Here is a 25,648-nt window from a genome sequence, read left to right on the forward strand (position 1 = left end):
CTTAAAAGCCGACCGGGAACTCAGCCCAGGGAGAAGCAGAGACGACGACCCAGCAGAAGGCCGACAACACATCCTACTCGAGTCTCATGGAGACCATAGTCTAGTTGATGTATTACCTGTTATCTCTCATACCTGTGAATAAACGCTGAATACGGCTTTATTGGAAACCTCTGCGTGGTACTTGCCGTGAGATCTTTAGACTCTTGTGGACCGGGTTACCACATATGGTGGAGAATGCGGGCACTCAGAACCCAGTTCTCACCCAGTATGCAGAACCCCGATGGGGCCGCGACCGCGGAGGCCCAGCGACAGCAGCAGCACCAGGTACAGGCCACAGCCATACAGCGAGAGACAGTGGAGAGCCTGGCCCTGCTCCGGGATGCGGTGCTTCGACTTACCCAACATGTTGTCTGCGACGCACCGGTTGCCGCCCCGACCAGTCGGCTCACCAAGCTCGGCCCAGAGGATGATGTGGAGGCCTACCTGGAGGTATTCGAACGGACCGCCCGGAGAGAGAGCTGGCCGGAAGACCAGTGGGCCCACATCCTATCGCCCTTCCTCACCGGACCCGCACAGCAGGCAAGCCAGGACCTCTCAGCCGAGACCGCCAGCCAGTATCCCGCTCTCAAGCAAGCTATACTGGCATATTACGGCCATAACCTCGCGGCCAGGGCCCAACATTTCCACGACTGGCGATTCGACGTCCGGGGCGCGGTGCGGACGCAGATCGCCCAGCATGGCCGCCTGGTGAGGAGGTGGTTGGCGACCGGCGAGGGACCCAGCCCGGTAGACCGTGTCCTCATCGACAACACCATCCGCCAGCTGCCACCGGACGCGCGGAGGATCCTGGCTCACCACCACCCCGACACGGTGGATGATCTGATCCGCCAGCTGGAAAACTGGCAGGTAGCCCAGCAGCTGAGCGCCAGCCCCCGGATCACCTCTAGGCCTGCAGAGACCCGCCGAGACCGACGGGGACCCACGACCTCGACACCAACACCCCCACCGGAACCACCAACCGGGACCCAGGAGGGACCAGAGGGGAGACGGTGCCACACCTGCGGCCGGGTCGGCCACCTAGCCCGATCCTGTCCCGGAGACCGGGACAGGTGTCGTGTCGATGCCGTCGGCCTACGCGGACGAGGGGAGGCGCCGACCCTGCATGCTGGCCACCTGTTGGGCGCAGGGGATGACTGGGACCCCGAAAATCCCAGCACGGGTAATGAACCACGACACGCAGGCTCTCCAGTACACCGGCAGCATGGTGACCCTACTCCGTCCCGACCTGGCGGGAGGGAAGGAGGGGAAACCGATGGAGGTTGCCTGCGTGCACGGGGACACCCGTACTTATGAAACCTGCCATGTGGTCGTACGGACCCCCTACGGGGTGTTCATTGCCCGGGCAGGGATTGTTCCCAATCTCCCGGTCCCGCTCCTGATCGGGAGGCATTGTCCGATCTTCCATCGGCTGTGGAATCCGGAACGGGAAACCCGGCACCGGAGAGAGCCTCCCCCACGAGCTGGGAGGATGGCCCGACCAGCCTACGGGGCCACGCGGCTCCCGGCGACTCCGGGGGAATCGACGGCCGAGGACCAGGGGAGCGAGGGGAACGGACCCTCACGACCCTTCCCCGATCCACTCGGCAGGGCGGACCGCCCGCTCCGGTTCCCAGGGACCACCCCCCGGCACCACGGACACCCTCACGGCGTCCGAGCAGAATGACCCACCCGAGGAGCCCGAGAGTTCCCCCCTCACCGAGTTCTCGGACTTTCTCCCGGTAGGGGGGGAAGGTACTGCTCGGTCGGGACAGTTCGCCAGCGCTCAACTCCAGGACGACGCCCTGAAACATGCATGGAGCCACGTTCTCGCCCATGACGGACAAGCCCGGGACTCGGTGAGTTGCTTACCGCACCCACATTTTAGCACCAGAGGGGGACTGCTCTACCGGGTTGTGAAAAAAGAGGGGGAGGTGACAGAACAATTAGTGGTCCCGTGACCATATGTCAGCAAGGTGCTGTTTATGGCCCACTCTCACCTCCTGGGAGCACATCTGGGAATGGACAAAACTCGGGACAGGGTCCTAGCTAGGTTTTATTGGCCGGGGGTTAAGCGGGATGTAGAGCAGTATTGCCAGGCGTGTCCCGAATGCCAGCGGGTAGCCCCTAGGGCCACGGCCCTGAACCCTCTCATCCCGATGCCCATTATAGAGACCCTGTTTGACCGGATAGCACTTGACATTGTGGGGCCCCTCCCCAAGACCAGTCGGGGGCACTGGTATATTCTGGTGATAGTGGACTATGCAACCCGGTACCCGGAAGCCCTACCCCTATGTGCGGCTACAGCCAAGGCAGTAGCGAAAGAACTCATGCTACTTTTTAGCCGGGTGGGGATAGCCCGGGAGGTACTCACTGATCAGGGCTCATGTTTTATGTCACGTGTAATGAAGGAATTGCTGAGCCTTCTACAGGTCAAGCAGCTCCGGACGTCAGTGTATCACCCCCAGACAGATGGCTTGGTGGAGCGTTTCAACAAAACACTAAAACAAATGTTGAAAAAAGCCATGGACACGGATGGTAAGAACTGGGACCAGTTGCTACCCCATGTACTGTTCGCCATACGGGAGGTACCCCAGTCCTCCACCGGATTCTCCCCTTTCAAGCTGCTCTACGGGAGAAGGCCCCGGGGAATCTTGGACCTCGCCAAGGAGGCGTGGGAGAGCCAGCCATCTCCACACCGCACCATGCTGGACCATGTGGAGCAGGTGAGGGACCGCATGGCCCAAGTGTGGCCCATCGTCCGAGACCACCTCCAGCGAGCCCAGCAGGCCCAGGCGCGGGTCTACAACCGGGGAGCCCAGCTGCGCACCTTCCACCCAGGAGAACTGGTCCTGGTCCTGGTCCCCACGGCGGAGTGTAAATTCCTTGCCAAATGGCAGGGACCGTATGAGGTGGTCGAGCGAGTGGGAGACGTGAACTACCGGGTATGACAACCCGGGAGACGTAAGCCCACCCAGTTGTATCACATCAACATCCTGAAGCAGTTGGAGGGGGGGTGCGGACCCTCCAGTCCCGGCGTCCCTGGTGTTGGCGATCCAACACGACATCCCAGTGGTTCCAGTGGGGGAGGACCTCAGCCCGGCCCAGAAGCAGGACCTAAGCGAGATCGTCATGCAACATCAGGACGTGTTCTCGATGATCCCGGGGAGAACATCGGTCACACATCACGATATCCGGACGGCACCAGGAGTGACGGTACGAGTCCCTCCATACCGAGTCCCGGAAGCCCGCCGGGATGCCATCCAGGAGGAGGTAGCCCGGATGCTTCGGCTCCGGGTCATTGAGGAATCCCGCAGCGCCTGGTCCAGCCCGGTCGTCCTCGTGCCCAAACCTGATGAGACTTACAGGTTCTGCAATGACTTTCGGAGGCTGAACGAGGCGTCCGAGTTTGACGCTTACCCCATGCCCAGGGTGGATGAGTTGAAAGACTCGGTCCAGCCAGGTACCTCACCACCCTGGACCTAACCAAGGGATATTGGTAGGTGCCGTTGACCCGGTCAGCCCGGGAGAAGACGGCGTTCGCGACCCCCGGAGGGTTATACCAGTACACCGTCCTCCCCTTCGGCGTCCATGGTGCCCCGGCCACGTTCCAGTGAATGATGGACCAGATACTACGACCCCACCAGCCCTACGCAGCAGCATACATCGATGATATCATCATCCACAGCGACAGCTGGGATGTCCACCTCCGGCAGCTGCAGGCGGTGCTGGGGGAACTACGGAAGGCGGGCCTCACCGCCAACCCGGCCAAATGTCGCCTCGGACTGGAGGAAACATCCTACCTGGGGTACCAGGTAGGGCGGGGAAACATTCGGCCGCAAGAAAGCAAGGTCGCCGCCATCCGGGATTGGCCACGACCCACCACCAAAAAACTGAAATCTGTGAAATCGTTACCAGCGATTTATACCAGGCTTTGCCACGCTGGCCAGCCCGCTTAATGACCTGACCCGGAAGGCCCTACCTGACCGGATCAGATGGTCCGAGGCCGCCGAAAAGGCCTTCGGGACGCTCCGAAGAGCCTTATACTCGGAGGCAGTTCTCATAACCCCTGACTTTGCTTTACCACTCATAGTGCACACAGACGCTTCGGAGATGGGGCTGGGGGGAGTTCTTTCCCAGGTCCGGGCTGGAGAGGAACACCCGATCACCTACGTCAGCCGGAAACTCTTATCCAACGAGAGAAACTACTCCACGGTGGAGAAGGAGGCTCTGGCCATCAAGTGGACCCTGGACAAACACCGATACTATCTTCTAGGTCGGGAGTTTACCCTGGTCACTGACCACGCCCCACTGAAATGGATGTCCAGCGCCAAGGACACCAACGCCTGGGTGACGAGGTGGTTCCTGGTCCTCCAGGACACTTCAAGGTGGATCACCGTCCGGGCAAGGAGAACGCCCTATCACGCCGGGATGCATGTCTGGGCTGGACCCCAGACGACCAGAGGCTTCAGCCAGCGGTGAAGGAGTGTGGCAACCCGCTCCCCACCAGGGGGAACCGTGGGCTAGTGGTGGACGGGGTGTACCACCGCCATCCACTAGCCGGCGGCAGTGAGCACATCTTCACTCAACGCAATCAGCCTGATGGAGAACACCTGGCCGGAGGGGGGAAACGATCGGGCGGACATCTTAAAAGCCGACCGGGAACTCAGCCCTGGGAGAAGCAGACAACGACCCAGCAGAAGGCCGACGACACATCCTACTCGAGTCTCACGGAGACCATAGTCTAGTTGATGTATTACCTGTTATCTCTCATACCTGTGAATAAATGCTTAAACATCTTTACACAACCATAAGAGACCATAAGACATACCTACACAAAGACACACATTCATTACATAATAATATTTAAGCTGACGTTTAATTAGAAAGCAAGATGTTCTTTGATGAAACAATGGTAATGGTAATGTTTGTTAATGGCGGTTTATTTGGAAATATAACTGGCAACCTGCCAGGTTAGGGTGATTGACAAAGCTCATTCGCAAACAAAGCGGAATACCGGACTACCTGAAATTGAGTTTCTTTAGCGAACGTTTCTCAGATCTCAAGCACATTGAGCCAACTACGATGGTGTGGAAAGGGCTGTGCAAAATGAAGACTGTCGTTTTGGATAGATATCACTAATAATTTCAATGCAAATCACACATTTTCTTCTATCAATTACCAGACATATCTAAGCTGATCTGAAGGACAAATGGGGTACAACCCAACACTCCAGATTGGGAACCTATAAAATATAATAAAACTAGAAGGTGGTAATAGCTGCCTCATTAAGCGCAAATGATGATGACAACAATACACATGCATTAGTTGGTACTCTCTCTGTTCATAGTCCACAGCCTGCTTTGCGTCCTCAAGTTTTGGTGGCCATTTAATTTAGGCACAGTAAGGCAGATTTGAAGAGTCACAAAATTCAACCCCACAGTGAGTGAAAGTGTACATCAACAATTACCTGTTCAGAAGCTCTAATCCAGCAATGAACTGAGGAGGGAACTCCTGGAGTCTAAGGACCACAGAAGTGTCGACATTTACACAGAAATAATACACTGGGATAAATATTGTGTATGCTAATAACGGCATATTTCAGATATTCTGTTTGCCCATGTCAACACTCAAAAGAGCAAATATATCTATATATATATATAAAATATATCTGTATATATAATATATCTCTCTATATAATATATAGATATCTATCTATCGAGATAGAGATATATATATATATATATATATATATAGCAGGCATACCTGGGTCTTCTCTTGACGTCTTTCGACCTGTCGCCCAGTCTTGATTCTTAAAAAGGGAGGGTGAAGACAAGGTTGATTATTTTACTTTCCATCAGACACTGCCTTCAAACAGGCATTATAAATAAATTAGGACTACTACTAAATAGGATCTTCTTCATAATAATTAAAGAAAAATACACAGCAAAAACTATTATTTTGGATCTGATAAACAATTTGAAAAAGTATGTTATTTACTCATCACAGTACCAGATTAAGTGATTTATCATGTGTTTTTTGTACTGTTTTATCACTTTGAATGTTTTTCATTCAGAGCCACCAACCCAAGACAGTCATGTGCTGAAATCCAGAATGTGACCAGCATCACCTGAGAGTAATTACACAAGCTGTAGGGTTTACTTTAGTCACAGTATTATCAGCATATATAACGTTACAGATCATATCTGGTTGTGGTTAGGCTGACCCACCGTGTATAATGTCTAAACATCCTTTGCAGCCTTTTTTAATCAAACGTGTTGTTGACAGAAGGCGAAGACCCGGACGTTAAGTCCTGCTGCACCGTGTGAAGGCGCTCACGGAAATTCCCCAACATATTCTCGCCGTTTGTGAAACCCGTCTGGCTTACTGGAACCAGTACACTACACTCACTGAGCTCTGGAACCAGTCTACACTCACTGGAACAACCCCACTCTAAGGCAACACATCAGCCAGGTTACATGTTGGCTGACGGTGAAGTTTTGGTTTTATGAAAGCAATTTCGGAAAGCATTATGTACTGTCCAACCAAAGTCATGTTAGAGTAAGACAAGGCAACACATAAACGGTGTGTGTGTTGTTTACACCGCAGTCAATTCACCAGTCCAAAGTGGCTTCTTCTTCTTCATCGTAAATCTTGGGAAGGCTAGGCATCGCTAGTGCATTGCTGCTCTCTATCATTTTATATAGTAACAACTAAATGGTAGATTGTAATCAAATCGTATCTTTATATTGGTCTGATACAACGAGCCTTATCTGGTTTTGTTGTTCACTCTGTCCAAGTAGTTTTAATTAATTATAAGTCTGAGCTGAGCCATCTCCATGAATAGTAATTACTTTATGTTGAGCGTATAGTGGATATTTCATGTTTGAGGACGTCCTAGGTCAGACCTGAGGGCATCATGTGGCCCGCGGGCCAGATGTAGGTTATGAGTGGCTTGCGACTTCCCAAAAATATGTAAAAAATGTAAAAATTTATTTATTTATAAAACTATTGGACTATTATTGGAAAAATGCTTAGCAAGTTTCATTCAACTTGGTACAGATAGGTCTAAAAAATATATCTCTTGTAGACTGCGTGACTTTACCCAACGTGTTGATATAGGCAACCGTCTGGACCGGGTGTACACCACAGGTTTGTCGCAAAAGCAACTAGGGGACAAAAAAGTCTCAACCTGTTATAGTCCGTTTTTCAAATGTATTTCTTTGATCTTGATACCAGCTACTACCCTACTGCTATTCCATTTCTCAAATATTGCTCGGCCTATTTTCTTTTCAATGTAGCCTACCTTATTTAATCCTTCTTAATTAGTAATGGATTTGGTCCCATTAGTTCATAACCTTTCGTACATCATTCATCAGTTGAAGTGCAGTTATTTGGCACATGAAGATGATGGTGGGAGGACTTGTCTATAGACTGAGGGCTTATGTTTCCAACTCTAATTACCTTGTATATGCAAACACAGTCGGACACAAGGGCTTATTTTATGATGTAGCATTATTCATTCTATTCCAAATGCAATATTTATTTTCGTGTGTGTGTGTGTGTGTGTGTGTGTGTGAAATTCAATATGCTTTTCTTTCACCCAGAAATAAGGAGGAACGTGTTATTTTTTCATTTCCTTCTCTCTATTCTCACCAGAGATATAAACCTGCCTTTGTGCACACTCCCCATAATCTATCCTTCACAGTCAAGGTAAAGTATAGGTGCTTGATGGGATAACTGGGCTGTTGGTGGAATTGAATTTTATTAAAAGTGGTAATGATAATACATTTTTAATTTTAAAGTTAGATGCAATAACCTTTATAGAGGTTCAGAATATAATGCACTGAGCTGGCATTCTATATTAGTTACTACCTTTATTTATGTACTTGATATATACATTTATTTGTAGGTAGGTCTGTGGTAGGCCTTTTTATCTTTTTATATTGATCATCTTGTATTTTTATCTGTTTAATAATCATCATACAGATTTGTGAATTGTAGGATCGTACAGCATTTTTTTGTGTTAAACATATTTATGAATTTTATGCTTCCTAACCTAGATGTTAGATGTTCTACATGATTGTATTGTTGTGTGCATTTATTTTTCTATTCCTCTTATAGCAGAGGCCATGAGGTCTCTTGTGCTGTATGCAGGTGTTGCGGCACTGTTGGCAGGTAGGCCTATACATGAAACCGTCCATGATTGTGGTGAATGGCTCCAAGATGATAGACCATTTCAAATATGCTGCACAGTAGTCCAGTTCCTAGTTCAGAACTGAGGGAGAGGAAAACTTGTAAGCTTAATTTAAACTTAATCTTAATAAATGTGTGGCTGTTGAGTAGGCCTAAGTTAATATTTGAAACTTTGACGCAACACTTTACGATAAGGGTACATGTATCATTATCGGTTACCATTACTGGTAGTAAATGCGTTATTAAGCATTAACAAACAGCTAATTAATATACAAAAACCTATCCATAACACTAAGCCCTACGCTATATAATGCTTATTACTGCATAATAAGCATTAAAGAAAAATAACGTTAATTAACGGTAAATTAATGTGCCCTTATTGTAAAGTTGACCACATATGGTAGATATGTGTTATTGTGTTGCATTAGGACTGTAGTTGGCTCATTTTGATAAGTATGTAGGGGATCATGTACAGCGAGTCATTATCGCGAAATCAAAATGAATGCAGTTCCAACCGTGTAACAGACTATTTTTTAGCGTCAAATCCAATCAAATCGATTTTAAATTAATAAAATATGTTTTGTTGACGTTATGTTTTGAGTCAATTATTGATTTATTTAGTATTGTCAAACAAACAATGCTTCGAAATGTATATAAAAGCATACGCATTTCTCAATCCTCACCTCTAGTGTGCCACGGTTGTTCAACGGGACGAGACTTCATTGCAACATTTCTTCCAAACTACCTAACGAAGAACCAAAGGCTCCAATTAGTTGTTACGGCCAGAGAATCAAAAGCCGAGGTCCTCATTGAGGTGTGTGCATGGTTTGCTCCTCATCAAGGATGCTTGATTAAGAATTGTTTGTTAATTGCTTCATATGTCATACCAGAGAGAGAAAATAGGGTGAACATTTATAAGCTATTGAAGACAACATGAAACAGCATTCATTTAAGCAATAGATCATGACAGGCTCTGGTATACACTCATTATACCACAGTTAGGCCTAAGGGGCGTTGTCCGTCCCGACACGCAGCGGAGGGACGGCGACCCCCTTCACTGTGGTATAATGAGCGTATACCACTGACTGAAGTGATCTATTGCTTTTATAAAACGGTTACGTACGTATGGCGAAATGAAAGTCATAGACACCCTCAATAGTGAAAACACTATGCAACACACTGTAGCGTCCTTCAGAGAGAAGGCTAAAGGCTAGAGACGGTAGCTCGGTTCGCCGGCAATTTAGCCTACTATCGAGTTCACTCACCGTGTGCCTATTGCTTTACAACATTTCCACCCTCTCCAGCAAAACATATTTTTAGGCTTCAGTGAACTATGCTATTGCTTTTATATATAAATAAACAACAGTTCAAGTTAGGCGCGGAGTGATATTGAACTCTGTAAACTGAACCAATCAGATCGCTTGATTTAAGCCACCCGTTTTATAATGCTTATTTTACTTCCATAATATAACATAATTCCGAGTAAAACCGTATTTCAGAGCAGGTCAAACTGCAGGACATGTTTGTTTAGGTTTGTTTTTCAGGATTTGATTGCATTGTGTAAAGGTGAGAAAAAAAATGCAGTGTTATTATAAGTGTTAAACAAATAAACCTTGTAAATTAAGTTGTTTACAATTGGATATAAAATAACTAACACACAGAAAACTATGATGAAATCCATTTGTAATTTCATGTTTCTTACATTCACATTCATATCTTGTTTAATGTATAATGTAATTTATATTGTAAAGTGTATATTATGGACCAAAGTAGTGGTCAAAGGTCACAGTTGTAGGCTTACAATAATTCTTAGTTTTGGTATACATTGTTTATAGTTGTTGAAATCTGCAAGATCAACTTCCTTTACCAACATGTAAATAGGCCTACTATGTCAACACAAATAAAGTGTCTGCTTTACACACTGAACACTAAAGAATACACAGAGGACAATACAAGCCGAAGAATAATAGCACGTATAACTCCCACCTGCAGGTTGGTAGCCTGAAGTTCTCCCATCAGCTGACTGTGTCTCCAGGGCAGACCCACTGGGTGTCTGTCCCAGCAGGAGCAGAGCTCCAGCAGGTCCACAACCCTCCACACTCAGCGGTTCACATCTCCTCCACCGCCGATATCTCTGTGGTCGCCTTCAACTACCAAGCCTTCACCGGCGACGGCGCGGTGATCACCCCTACAGACCAGCTGGGTGTGGAATACATGGTGTTCACCCCAGCTGGAGGCTTCTTCGACAAGCTAGTGGCTGTCGTCAATGGCAACAGTTGGAACAAGGTCACTTTCCAGCACTCAAAGAAAGTGCAGGTCAAAGGGTTGGATTTATGGAAAGGCGGGAGCGAAACTACCATTGCCTTGAAACCCTATGAAACCTTCCTGTTAGAGTCCCCAACAGAGAATCCCACTCTGACAGGCATGCAGATTAAATCACAGAAGCCTGTGGCGGTATTTGTTGGGGACCATTGTCATGGTTCACCTTGTGACCATGTGTACAAACAACTTCCACCGGTGAGCCAGCTGGGTAGAGAATACATGGTGCCCCCTGGCATGAATAGTCCGGCCAAATCCTTGGTTACCGTCGTCGCTACTGAGGACAACACAGAGGTGACTGTGCACAGAGGGAAAGGCACAGACAAAAGGTTAAGATGATGATTATATGCATTATTATTTTGTAAACCATTAGAATGCATTTCATGTATTACTTTTCTTAATCCTGCTTCATTCATACATTTCTACTCCCTATTAAAAAAAATCAGCAAACTGAAGAAAGCCGGGCAGTTCATGGAATGGAGCGTCACGCCCAAACAGCCATTGATGGTGATGGGCAACAAGAAGCTGCTGGTGGTGTTCATGAGCACCAATAGAGATGCCATGATGCTGATTCTGCGTTCGTCAGACAGGCTGGCTAGTGCCTGGTCGCTGGAGACCGTGGATAAGATGAGCGGCACCGCTGTCATCTTCTCAGAGCGGGAGGGTTACAACAGTGTCAAGGTGTGCATGGAGTCCAGCTGTAAGTCCCCCATGTGGAGTCACCACCACTTAGGAGCCAAGTGGGTCTGGGCCAACGTGGACCTGGGGACCGGGCAGAAGCACTGGAGAGTGGACGGGGATTCTGGCATGGTGGTGTACGTCTACGGAGGGGCACATCATGAAGGATATGCAACCGCTGGAGTCTGTTCTGACGGTAAGTGCACACGTAATTGACGTGATCTGTAACCGTGCATTCAGACAGCCAAGGGCGATGAACACCCACTGGAAGGCACGACTGAAGGAAAACCCAGGGATGCATTCCCTCATTACTCATTCCATCATTCATGTGTCTACGTAGGTAGCTACTTGTAGGTGTTCTATTGCTTTGTATATCCCCTTTCGAACTGCCAGGCTCCAGAGAGATTAGGCAGGCCATGGTTGAGAGGTGTGTGAGTTTGCTGGTTTAAGTTTGTGGTTTACAGAACATATGAAACTGTGTTGATAAAACCCATTTGACATGCTCCGGTGTTTTCTCCTGCAGACCTCCCCGTCGCACCCCCCCTAGATCCTTGTGAGGGGGTCTCATGCCGAGAGAAGGAAGTTTGTGCAAAGGGTTCATGTGTCCATGTCTCCACGGCAACATGCCAGGCGTTAGGTGACCCCCACTACAAGACTTTTGATGGCCGTCGTTTTGACTTCCAGGTATGAGGCGACTTACAGTAAGCAGTATGTGTCAATGAAAATATCATAAATTCATTATTGTCGGGCGGCAAGTCGCTCAGGAGGTGGAGCAGGGCATCTGGCAACCGGAAGGTTGCTGGTTCGCTCCTCTCTTCCCCAAAGCCGAGTGTCGAAGTGCCCCTGAGCAAGACACCCAACCTAACCATGCTCCTGACGCTGGGTGCCAGGCACTAGTTGTAAAGAGCTATGAGTGGCCACAGGTTACAAAAGCGCTCTATGAATGCAGTCTATTTACCATGTATGTTGTTGCTAAAATAGTTAATTCCTAGCTTAAAAATAATAAAATAATATAATTGCTATCATTATATCAATTTCAATATATCTCTAAATATTTGCCTGTATATAATGTTTGTGGGTTCCATGTCAGTCATATACAGGCCTTACCTCATGCTTATGGTCTATACTGTGACCTTTGTCCTCCCCCCAGGGTACCTGCACCTACATTATGACAACTGTCGCTAAAGCAGACAAAGACCTAACGCCCTTCACTGTTACAACCAAGAACAATCACCGCGGTAACCGTAGGGTGTCCTATGTGAGGACTGTGGGCGTCAACGTTTACAACCTGAATGTAATCATAAGCAGACACAGGGGACGAGTCCAGGTAATTGATATCGTCCAAATCTTCTTCGATAAACAAACCTACCTTTTTGGTATGATTGTACAAGGTTCACTGTTCAAATTGTGCTGAATCAAAAGCAAAACAAAACAAAAAAACTTGATGATTATTGTGTTGATGATTAAACTTGTTTTCTGATGCGTGACTGTGAGACTGATGCTGAGCATGCAACGTAACCGGCCAATCATGTGTCACTGAGAACGACCATCTATTCCTATTGTTTTTCATGTAACCTCCAGGTGAACGGAGAGTTAGTTTACCTACCAGTGAGTCTGTCTGACGGTCGAGTCTCAGTGAAACAGAGTGGATGGTATGCCGTGCTCACCACGGACTTCGGCCTGACAGTCAGATACGACTGGAACACGAGGCTGTACATCTCCGTGCCCTCGTCCTACTACAAGCACCTGGGGGGCCTTTGTGGGAACTACAATGGGGACAGAAGAGACGACCTGCCAACACCAGTGGGTAAGGAAACAAGGGAAAAAATACTTTTTAATTAAGTCAATAACTAAGTTAATTAAAACACATGAAAAATAGAAAATTACGATATGATTAAATAAGTGTTATGTTGAAAAGGGCCACAACAGGTTGCAAGAAGCAATATTAAGCCTAGGTGTGGTCGGTGCAATTGTATTTTCTCTACGATCTCTTAAAACAATGTTTACCCTTCAAGGTGCTAGTGAATCCAATGTTCTCAAGATGATCAGCTCCTGGAAGGAGAAAGACCTGGACCCCTTCTGCCGCGATAACTGTGGCGGAAAATGTCCCTATTGTTCTGAGAAGCGTAAACTTCACTACCTAGGACCAAAACTCTGTGGACTCCTAAACAAACCAGACGGTCCATTTGCAATCTGTCACAAAACTATAAACCCTGAAATGTACAGTGCCAACTGTGTGTACGATGTGTGCACCAATCAAGGTAAGAGAAATGTAATCGGATGGTAGCTACAGAATGGTTACTGTAGATGATGATATTTCGCTAATAACGTTATTGCGCACAATAGTTTTGTTAGAATGAACCAAATGCAAAGGATCATTCATAACAGCATTATGGATGCATTAATCCGCCAGATTAGATTAGATCCATAGCAAACCAATCAATACATAGACGAAGTATACAAGGAGACAACAGCAGGATAATGCTACGCTGAAAGGTATAATCCAGGGCTGTTTAAATAAGTGAGGGATTAAGAACAACGCATACACAGTTTACTACAATGTGAATAAAAGCTCAGTGAGCAGACATAAGAAACTGTGTGGCACAGAGGCTCAATACAATCACATTAAAGGGTGTGGTCCTGTGGCTGTGTCCCCCATTGGTTAGTATACTGGTTAGCTTTTTGGTGTTATTATATTTTGAAAGTTAGATTCATTTTACCCTAATAGGAAAGGTTACAAGAGTACAAGTACCAGAGTAGAGTGTAACCAATATTTTAACAGAGGGGATCAGAGAAAAACCGATGTAAATAAAGGCACCAGTTGATTGAAAAATATTATTAAACCAAAAAGATTTTATACTAATAACATAATATCTGTGTCCACCAAAATCTTTTCTGTGTTGGACGTTATTTCAGTAAAATGATAAAAGTCATATTGTAATTATTAATTGTATTTCTTTTGAGGAGGTCCTTTTTGCGTGTTTGGTGTCAGGTCTCTGCTTTGGAGTAATGATCTGGATTAGTAATAGTGTTGTATGTGGTGTCTGCCTGGTTCCCAAGGTGCTAAACAGATCCTGTGTGACAATCTGGAGAGTTACAGCGAAGACTGCATGTCTGAGGGAGTAAAAATAAATCCACAGTGGAGGGAGATTGCCAACTGTCGTAAGTTGTGTGTGCGCTATACTTTAAAACAATGTTTATTCTGTATAATAATGTAAATGATGTTCCTGGCAATCCAGGTTTCATAAGTAAAATTCACGATGTGATCATTGTCGAGTGATGATCACTGATCAATCATTGACTCATCAGCGATACAGACCAAAGCAATCGAGTAATAAGAGAAGCCAATTGCATACCTGGTTACAATATTCTGTTTTCCTTTATAGTCTGACGATAAAAAATAGGCCTCACAAAAAAAATGTGGCCTGACGTTAACAGTTGTGTTATGTCAACACCCCCCCTCCCGCCAGCCCTCTCGTGCCCAGCAGGGAGTCACTACGAGTCCTGTGGCTCGGCCTGTCCGTCATCCTGCACAGCCCGGGACACTGAGCAAGCATGCAAATCCCCCTGTGTGGAGGGATGCTTCTGTGATGAAGGCCTGGTGCTCAGCGGAGACAGGTAGGGCTACAATATTTCACCTCTAGTACGACTACAACGACACTATTAATCAACGTCATCATAACCACGAGCAGAATGATATCAATGCGTGTCATAATGTCGTTAAGCTCTTGATTTAGAATCCACATGTCTTACATTATTAAGCCTAAAGGTTTTTGTTTGATTCGTAAGCAAGTTTATTAATATCAACGTATTCACTAAAATCAGTGGAACTATTTGAGGAAAGACCATTAGTAGTGATTCATCTTACAAAGACAAAAGAGGCTTCAAGGTGGTCCACTGATCAGTGGGACCACCTATGTGACACCTGTGCGCTTTCTCAAAGTTCACTACACCTGTGTGGTTCAGATGTATCCCTCAGTCCTCCTGTGGCTGCCAGCAACAAGGACGATATTACCCACAAGGCAGTGTGTTCTGGGCCGATGACAAGTGCCGCAGCAAGTGTCACTGTGATTCCAAGAGTGGAAAGGTAGGGCAAGTGTGTGTTTAAGTCTTTAAAGAATAAGGCATTTTGAAAAAACTGGCAGCTGTGAAGGACCAATATGAAATTAAAAACCCTTATGCTTACATTCCGTGTACTTTGATACCAATAGAAAAGTAAGGACCATCTGGCCCGCATCGGATGTTTCATGGCTTCATCATAACATAGCGTTGTATAAGGAGCAACCTAGTATTTTTATGGTTTGACACAGTATGTATCTTACTGATGCCACCTTTGAATAAGCATTGTGTAAAATACTCCATTGGTTATGTGGCTAATTCCCACCTTCTGCCCTTCATACCAGAACAGAAATGTCCCAATGCTAATGTTAACTGACTCTTAACTAAACATAAGGACGTATTTCAAAGGTCTGTGAAATGAGCAGGGAGTTACCATCACTACGACAGCACCTTTTTTGTATTTTTTGTATTACATGTTTTTATTGTCCTATATACATTTTGTTCATTCCCTCCCCAGATCATCTGCAAACCGGTGGGCTGTAAGAAAAGCGAGCGCTGTTCCCTGAAGGGGGGTGTCCGGGACTGCTACCCGCTGTCCTCAGCCACCTGTCAGGGCACCGGAGACCCTCACTACAAAACGTTTGACGGGCGCCGCTACGACTTCCAGGGCACCTGCATCTACGTGCTCTCCCAGACGGTCCAGAGTCCACTCCCTGGCCTCCTGCCGTACCGGGCCCTGGTCCAGAACGAGAACAGGGGCCGGAACAGAGCCGTGGCGTACACCAAGTTGGTGTCTCTGACTGTGTACAACTTCACCATCAGCATGAACAGCGACAGCCCGGGAAAAGTGCTGGTGAGAGTCAAGCCTTTGGTCCCTCCACGTGTCACACGGTTTACTCTCACCCTGGCTATGTTTTATATTCCCAACCAACTCCTTGAGTCGTTGGACCCTTGGTTGGTCAATGCATACATTTCCTACTAAATGTATAGATTTACTGCTTTTCAACATGTACCTAACATAAAGGCTATTTGCAGTCTAAGATAACAGTTGATGAATCTCCATCAGGAAATGCAGGTGTTATAACAGCAAAAAGAACAGTACATATCAAACTAGAGAAGAAAACCATTAAACAAATTTGAATACAATAAATACACCTGTATGAATTATATGTTACATACATATCATTTTTTTTATAATCCTGCCTATTACTACCACGTTTATTCCTTAAGAAATAGGTATTGTTACTAACTGACTCCCACCACTCACTGTCTCCCGGCCTTCTATCTGTCAGGTGAACAGCCGATCCGTCAACCTGCCCTACACCGCGTTGGAAGGGAAGCTGTCCTTGTTCCGCCAGGGCTGGTTCTGCATTGTGCAGACACACTTTGGCCTGGCTCTGAAGTTCAACTGGAGGAGCCATGTCAGCCTGACGGTGCCTAGCACCTACGCTGGCTCTGTCCAAGGCAAGTGCTGTGTTTGGTAAACAACAGTGAAACTCTACCAGGAACGCTGCGAGGCATGTTGAAACTGTAGTCCCTTTGAGAAGAGCTGCTAGGGTACTTTGCATGTGGATGTCCTCTGAATACAAAATATTTGGAGTCCCAGGTCTCACCTTTCACAGCAATTCTAGATATTAACAATATGTATATAAATACTATATGTATACATCTTTGAATATCTGCAAATAATCCCTGTTCATGTCTACTGTGTTGTTTTGACAGGTCTGTGTGGTGATTACAACACTAAGGCCGGGGATGACCTGCAGAAACCTGACAAGTCCCCCGCCAAAGGCCCTACAGACTTTGGAAACAGCTTCAAGGTAATCCAGTGTTCCTCCATAGATGTTGTGGCACAGCAAGATCAAACCAATGTTCTATAAAGATCACGTTGTTTTCCTCCAGGTTGGAGGGGACGTGGGGTGCACCAGCGAGTGTCCCGGGGGTAAATGTCCTGTCTGCGAGCCAACGCTGGCCATACGTTATCAACAGGAAGACTCCTGCGGGATCATCTCCAACAAGGCAGGACCTTTCAGGTTGGCACATTGTCGCATTTGCAAATGTGTTGATGCATTGGTGGGATTTGTAAGACCCAGTATCACAATAACAAATGCATATTTTTTTCCATTTATAAGGGAAAAATTGTGTATTCTGACTTTCAACCTTATTTGGTCGAATGGCTTACAGTAGTTTGACAGGTTTTTCATGATATTTGCAATGGAATTAGCCTTACTGTGTCTGGAATATAAGGATTTGACGTTCTATCTTTTCTTTGTATTTGTTATGTATATCCCAGAATGCTGCTCCTCAAACTCTTCTAATGTATTATTTTTTCTTCCAGAGATTGCCACGCTAAGTTCGACCATACCGAGTACCTCAACGATTGTGTATTTGACCTTTGTGCGTATAAAGGCCACATTACTGCCCTGTGCAACAGTCTGACAAGTTACCTGGTAGTTTGTCAAGCAGCCGGCGCTGTGGTGGAAAACTGGAGGACCCAACAATTCTGCCGTAAGCTGAAAAACACAAACTAACAGCCTATAGTTTTTCAGTCATTCTCTGCTCCATGTGGTTGACATTTTGCACAGATCGTTTTTGCAAAATGTGCCAACAATATCTATCTAACATACAGACTTGATTTTTAAAGAAAATCAGATTTCAGAATGAATTAGTTATCAATTGGTTAGCGACGGCTGATCATCACAAGGTGTTCATGAGCAGAAATGTACCTACAACTACTGACTCAAGAAGAATAAGCCATAGAATAAGCCAAGAATAAGTCATATAATTGTACCAGTGTGCCTTCAAACAAAAGTTTATCATCGCAAAACATGATACTGATATAATATGTCCGCTTACGACCGTATTGTATTACAGTTGTTTTCCATGTGATACCTGATACGTACAACAACTAGATACGTACACTTGACTCCACAGACACACATAGTACGCACACACATTGTAACGGCTCCTCTGCGGCCCCTCCTCTCCTCAGCCCTCCCCTGTGGAGCCAACAGTCACTATGAAGCGTGTGCCGCGCCGTGCCCACTGACCTGCGACGGCTTCGGCACGGCGGAGGGCTGTGACGTGGACGCCCCCTGCGGTGAAGGCTGTGTCTGTGACGATGGATTCCTGCTCAGTGATGACAAGTGTGTCGCCGTGGCAGAATGTGGCTGCCAGTACAATGAGCAGTACTACCGCAGTGAACAGGTGAAGTAGTCATACCTTTCTCCTGCTTTCATGCTTGCAAAATAGTATCCTTGGGCCCCAACACGGTCGCGGTATTGAAAGACCCTGAGCATACTGCAGTTATTATCAAACAGAGCGGTAGTAGTGTGCAGAGGGTAATATAATTATTAATTAAAAGGAAAACTATTGTTGAAATTAAATACTCCTGAAGGGGGGGGGGGGGTCAGGGTAACAGAAGCAGAACAGTGCAAATAACGCTAAGAAATTAATTAATAATTCAAAATAAAACGCAGAATAGCAGTCAAAAAAGAAAATATATATTCACCTCATCTTGCAAACTGAACCAATGCTTATAAGAGGCCCTCTCTCTCGCTGCAGGTGTTTTATGGTGAGGATTGCGGGAGCAGGTGTGTTTGTCTGGAAGGACACGTGAAGTGCGATGACTCATTCACCTGCTCAGCCAATGAGAAGTGTGCTCTGGAGTCGGGCGTGTTCTCCTGTGTTCCCAAAACAACCGGCTCTTGCTCTGTGTTCGGCTCTTCCTCAGTGAGGACACTGGACGGAAAGGTCAGGAAACGTCCTTATCTTAATGCTTAGAGCCCATCCAAACGTCATATTTAAGTAGGAATACATTGATATGTTGGTTTGGTTTAGAAAACGATATTGTTTGTCCAAATAATATTGGATGGCAAGTTGGCAATTTACGTATTGATTATTCTTCAATCTCTTCTCCCTTTTTCTCCTTCTCCAGTCTTACCCTCTCTGGGGAGAATGTGGCTTCCTTCTATCGGAGGTAGAAGAAAAGAAAGGAGTGATTTCGGACTTCTCTGTGTCAATACAACAGAGCACCAGTAAAGAAGGCCAAGTCTACCGCAGTGTCACACTGAAGGCATACACTTATGAGATCACCATGAAGCCTGGGGTTGTCTGGGAAATCCTGGTATGGTTCCTAGCTTTGGATCTTTGAAATGAAAAATAAGCCCTTTTTAAATGTTTTGAATTAGACAAATTCAGGTCTCTGAAAATGATTAAAATATATATATATATATTTTATAACCACAGATTGATGACATCAGAACCAACCTCCCTCTGTCATTGGCTGACGGCAGGATTGAGGTGCATCAAGGTGGCAGTAGCATCGTCATAAAGACAGACTTTGGCCTCCATCTGACCTATGACACGCTAGCAGGCGTGCTGCTGACGCTCCCGTCCACCTACGGCGGCGTGCTGCGCGGCCTGTGCGGCGACTTCAACGGCGATCCATCCGATGACTTCCTGTTGGCCGGACGAACCGGAAAGCCGTCCGTGGGGAAGTTCATCGCAGCGTGGACCATCAAAGACGTGCCCTGCAAGCCGGGATGCATAGGGCCGACCTGCACGGAAGGAGAGGAGAACCCCAAATCCAAACTCTGTGACATCATTAAATCCCCGAAGGGCCCGCTCGCAGGATGCCACGGGACAGTGCCACCTCTCCCCTACTTTGAGGCTTGTGTCAGGCAAGTCCTATGTCCTATGTCCTATGTCCTATGTCCTATGTCCAATGTTAAGCATTTCAGAACTAGCGTGGACGTTACGTGTGAAAACGTTGATGGATAACAACATTGATGACTGATTAAGTCTTACACTTAAAGGTGACATATTGTACCACCAGGTGTGAGTGTGATTAGCCGTTAAAAGACGTTTTGAAAATCTGCCTCTTCTGACATCACAAATGGGCGTGTCCACCTAGATGTGTGACGGATAAGATGAGCAGCGTTTGCTACGGTCCACTGGGTAGGCTGGTAGACTGATCTATCCAGCACACGTCTAGGTGGAAACGCTTACTTGTGATTTTCAAAACGGCTTGTAACGGCTAATCACACTCACACCTGGTGGTGTGATGTCACCTTTAAAGTAATGAGCTCCCTGTGTCTCCAGTGAGATGAGCCACGGGGGCGGGCAGGACGTGGTGTGTCGGCACATCCAGGACTACGTTTCCATCTGTCAGTCATCGGGTGCCACTGTTGCCGAGTGGAGAGTGCATGGTTTCTGTGGTACGGGATTCTTCACCATGATGTACGCTTGCTTAACCCTGCATTTCTGGAAAGCAGACAGGATTAACAAAGCGTTCTCCTTCGAACACACGCCAAGTTGAATTGTGTTCACGTGTTGACATTCGAAACTTAGTTTGCCAATGCCAATTTATAACCAAATTGACAACTGATTGGTACATATTAATATTGACTTACATCTAACCACAAGCTGCTTCATTAGTCATACTACTTTATTTGATTTTGCCCATTTGATCATGTATTCACTGTGATGAGTCACAATCATCCATGTTGTTATTCTAATACACATTCGTAAAAATGAAAGAATTTAAAATAACTGAAATTTCAACATTTCTCAGACCTTAAGGACCTTCTTTCATTGAGATAAGTACGTTAGAGTAACTTGTTATAATGGTATCAAACATCAATGAAAAAACATCACAAAGACTAGGGATCTGAAAGTCCAGTTTCCTGAGAGCCAACTGTCCCAACGTTCGATACTGTTGCAGTAAAGCTCCCGTTTTAACAATTCTTTTAACTCCTGTCTCCCATGGCTCTGCTCCCCCAGTCGCTTCCTGTCCCCGCGGGACTCACTACGAGCTGTGTCCGGACACCTGCACCGCCACGTGTGCCCACCTGTTGGTGCCGGGCCCCTGCCCGCGCTGCCACGAGGGCTGCCAGTGTGACGGGGACCTGGTGTTCGACGGGGGCCACTGTGTTCCCGCCGAGCGCTGTGGCTGCTCCGTGGAGGGCCAGTACTACAAGGTGACGCCAGCGCCCAACAGCTCTGTGTTCTGATCATGCCCGCAGCCAGCTATGAGGTCACCGAGGTCCGGACATTGGTCACTTTTGTAGAGATAAAAATTTAATTGGGAACTCTTTTAGGACCTCTTCTTTTCAAACCCTGGCTACGGCCATGGTTCTAATATATAAAAAGAGGCTTTTAATTGAAGCTCAGTTACATGATTTTATCAAACGGCGGGCACGGCATAATCCACACGGCTGTGAGGAATCAGTTCTGTTAGGTCAATGTCCTGTGGTATCCAGTCAGGTGAATCAGTGGTACACGAGGACTGCTCGGAGAGATGTGAGTGTGGCGCCGGGCGGTTCAACTGCAGCGCTACCAGCTGTCAGAAGGAGGACAAATGTCACGTCAAGGATGGAACGCTGGGTTGTTACCCCATCGGTAAGGCATTGATCAAGTTCAACCCCCCGAATCTTGCACTTCACTCTTATTCCAACAATGATTCCACCTTCTTTCTCTCATCTTCAACTTTTACTTTAAATTTTACTTTAAATTACTTACTTTAAATTTACTTTAAATTTGTACTACAACACACCACAGTAGACTATACTATACTATAATACTGTATTATACTTAACTATAGTATGCCATCATACTACACTATCACAATAGTATACTGTACTGTACTGTACTGTACGATACTATACAGTACTATACAATGCTATCCATAATGTACAACAGTAATACAATACTGTACAACACTATACTATACTACACACCATACTATACACTCCCTCTATTTCCTTGTGGCCCAGACCCCTGTGCCGGAGCCGACTGCAGGGTGAAGGAGCACTGTGAGGTACAGGAGGGCCAGGGGGTGTGCGTCCCCGACTCTGAGGCGGCATGCTATGCCTACGGCGACCCCCACTACAAAACCTTCGACGGCTGGACCTACCCTTTCCAAGGAACCTGCACCTATGTCCTCGTCAACACCACAGGTTTGCAGTGACTGGCTATTTCAATAATGATTTACACATACATTTACATTCAGGGCATTTAGCAGACGCTTTTATCCAAAGCGACTTACGAAAGAGAAACAATAAATCGCTGTCGGTACTGTAAAGAGGTTCATAGAAACAAGTGGCAAGCGCTAACAATTATTAGGTTCACCTACATCTGCTGCCCCTCCAGGTAAAGACCCTGAACTCCCGGAGGTGCTGGTGCTCAGTAAGAACGAGCTGAGGGGGAACTTTGTGGGCTCCTTCCTTCGCTCCATCACCGTGGTGCTGCTAGGCCACACCATCGAGATGCCCAGTGGCTCCAGAGGAACTGTACTGGTAGGAATAATATGAGTTTTTTTTACCCAAAGGATGACAAAAATTTACTTAAATAAATTGCCTAACCAACCTAGCTTTAATGGTCATGAAGATTCTGGCAGGTGACTCAATATATGCAGGAATATGAATATATTTGTAATGAAGTGCTCATTTATTTGATAAATATGAACCATATTATCAAAATGATTTCCCTAATGATTGCCTCCCTATGAATACATCATTTTCTCTCCGTAGGTTGACGGTATAAAAGCAGATCTGCCAGTTGACCTGTCGGGAAGCATCTCCATCACCGAGTCTGGGATCAGAGGAGTCATCAAAACGGAGATAGGAATAGAGATCACTTTCGATTGGTCTACGTTCGCTTCGGTGACCCTCAGTAGCAGTTACTATGGGAACGTCGACGGACTCTGTGGCAACTACAACGGCCAAAAAGAGGACGAACTGAAGAAAACCGCAGGAACTAGGTACTCAAACGTGAGCGACTGGGCTGGTTCATGGAGCGTGCCAGACTGGGACCCCTTCTGCTACCACCACTGTGAGGACACATGTCCACAGTGTTCCCCCGGGGACCAGAAGCGGTACGTTTTAGTGACCAGCTTGAAATAAATGTTTAATGCCCCGAGTCAAAATGATTAGAATAATAATAATAGAGGTGCATTATGTATGTCAAGGTTTGTTAACAGATTCACATAGGAAATTATTATGTTGGGAAAAGACGTTCAGTAATGGGATACAGTTTTGATATGAGATCAAAAATGAATTCTCATTGTCACTTTTTTCCTAGGTATACTGGCCATGAGTTTTGTGGCATTGCAGCGGATAAGAAGGGGCCTTTTGCCAGCTGCCATCCTCATGTGGACATCAAACAGTTTATGTACGACTGCTTGTATGATGTTTGTGTCAACGAAGGGAGACAGGAGGTTCTCTGTGAGGCACTGTCTAGTTATAACGCTGAATGCCAGAAGGCTGGAGTCACCGTCTCTCCATGGAGAGGAGTAGCAAACTGTGGTAAGTCACAAATTGATTTACACATTCACAAACAGCCATTTCACTTATTTCCCTTCAAAAGAGTGAAATGGCTGTTTGTAAGTTACGATTACATACACGCATTCACAAACAGCCATTTCACTTATTTTAAGTGGTAAAATCAATGATTTCTGTTTTGTTTTCTTTGGCGATACCTTTTGGTGATAAGCGGTAATTTTCCCATCATCCAACAGTGTTGGCACCGACACTCAGTAATACTGCAAATGCTTTCATCAGTAGGCCATAGGCTCAATCACCATTGAGTTTCCTCATTCAGCGATAGATAGTAACTCTTCGCGATAGGCCCTTTGACCTCTATGTGAATGGGTTTGTATACAGCTACACCATTGCTTTCGGCCTGAAATGAATCTGAGAGGTGAGCCCACCTCACCGCTGTCCTGTCTGTGTTCCGTCAGCCCTGGCCTGTCCGGTCAACAGCCATTACAAACAGTGTGGGCCGGCGTGCCCAGAGACCTGCAGCCCTCCGCCCGACCTGTGCCCTACGGCTTGCTCAGAAGGCTGCTTCTGCGACCCTGGATTTGTGCTCAGTGGAGAGAAGTAGGTGGTTCTCTTTTTATGGAGTGGATTGTTCTCCTGTAGACCATATGGAATACCGGTCACTCTCCAACATGTCCAATATTGTTATTATGATATATATATATTACGATTGGATTACAATCTTGTGTCAAATCAAGAATAAGCTGCTCTTGATGAATGGTATGATTTGGAATAACATTATTATCAATTTTGATAATCCATTCAGATTGGGGCAATAGCGAACAAACATCCTTAACCATAACTATGATATCATTTATAATTTATCGACTTAGGACAGCATTATTTAAAGGTGTAAAGGAAAAGGCTTGGTTCTCTTACATATCCATACGAAATTAATTAATATATGAATAAAGAGGATAAAGTCCAAAGCGTCATAAAATATGACAAAAGAACCCTCCTTACTAAGTGCTGTTAATGCACGGGTATGCACGGGCAGGAAGATATCGATCCTTGCTCCCCATGTGAATCACTCATTCAGTTCCTTTACATTGTCTTAACAGATGTGTGGACAAGGCGACCAGCTGTGGCTGCAACCACGAAGGCCGTTACTATCTGCCCGGCGAGTCGTTCTGGGCCGACTCTGAGTGTGACAGCCGATGCGTGTGTGACAGAGCGACGCAGCAGTCGCAGTGCCACCCGCGGGGCTGCAAGGCCGACGAGCACTGCGCCATGCGGGACGGGGTCCAGGACTGCTTCCCCCTGAGCTTCAAGACCTGCTCGGCCCAGGGAGACCCACACTTCCGCACCTTCGACGGGCGCAAGTTTGATTTTCAAGGCAACTGCGTCTACCAGTTTGCCAGCGTGTGTGGAAACACAACGGGACTGGAGAGGTTTGAGGTGAGAACGGCAACGAAAAAGGACTGTTAGGAAATGTAGGTTTGGGAATATCGCGGGGAGACCTTGGCTACTTATTTGTGCACAAACGTGCACAGTGGCGTCCAAAGTAAACATTGGAAGGAATAGGGCAAAAACCCTAGCCTGGCTATTGCCAGACCAAGCTCACCGGCAGAACGGGCTGGGGGTACCCAGTCTAGCAAAACCCACAAAGTACAGTAGAGGTAGAACACACTGTTCTGTGTTAAATGACAAATCTTGACTGATGGATTTGATGCATCTTTTTTTGCAATAGATGTTTTCTTGATCCATGTTTTCTTGATCCATACATAAAAAATTTATGTTGTGAGCTTTTTTAGCAAATAACAAAGGGGCTTCTGAATATGTGATTTGCTTGGATTTTGGCACAAGGGATTATAACATCTGATCCTGTGTATTAATGGAATATCTAATGTTTTTTCCTGTCGTCTAGGTTAGCCTAGAGAACAATAATCGTGGCTCCAACAAAGTTTCCTATGCAAAAACAGTGACTGTGAAGGTCTACGGCAACACATACATCATTTCTAAGGACTACCAAGGACAAGTCCAGGTATGATGCTCCTGCAGTATCCCTGATTCACTCATTCACAACACACATGTTGACG

At 46.3% G+C, this 25,648-nt stretch overlaps 1 pseudogene across 1 annotated transcript; it reads left to right on the forward strand.

Moving 5' to 3' along the window:
* The first annotated feature begins 8,168 nt into the window (after positions 1 to 8,168).
* LOC311353797 (IgGFc-binding protein-like) lies at positions 8,169 to 25,599 on the forward strand (annotated as a pseudogene). The gene is made up of 30 exons: positions 8,169 to 8,214; positions 8,922 to 9,046; positions 10,225 to 10,889; positions 10,998 to 11,425; positions 11,753 to 11,913; positions 12,380 to 12,556; positions 12,811 to 13,036; positions 13,245 to 13,501; positions 14,301 to 14,391; positions 14,700 to 14,847; positions 15,196 to 15,316; positions 15,806 to 16,141; positions 16,581 to 16,761; positions 17,011 to 17,108; positions 17,191 to 17,321; positions 17,627 to 17,796; positions 18,281 to 18,495; positions 18,853 to 19,041; positions 19,226 to 19,414; positions 19,537 to 20,043; positions 20,392 to 20,507; positions 21,073 to 21,269; positions 21,552 to 21,690; positions 22,065 to 22,247; positions 22,441 to 22,586; positions 22,821 to 23,164; positions 23,371 to 23,594; positions 24,029 to 24,170; positions 24,671 to 25,007; positions 25,477 to 25,599. The product of its transcript is annotated as an IgGFc-binding protein-like (transcript).
* The last annotated feature ends 49 nt before the right edge of the window (positions 25,600 to 25,648 follow it).

This window comes from Micromesistius poutassou (genome assembly GCF_964030765.1).
Source record: "Micromesistius poutassou genome assembly, chromosome: 10".
Lineage (NCBI taxonomy): Eukaryota > Metazoa > Chordata > Actinopteri > Gadiformes > Gadidae > Micromesistius > Micromesistius poutassou.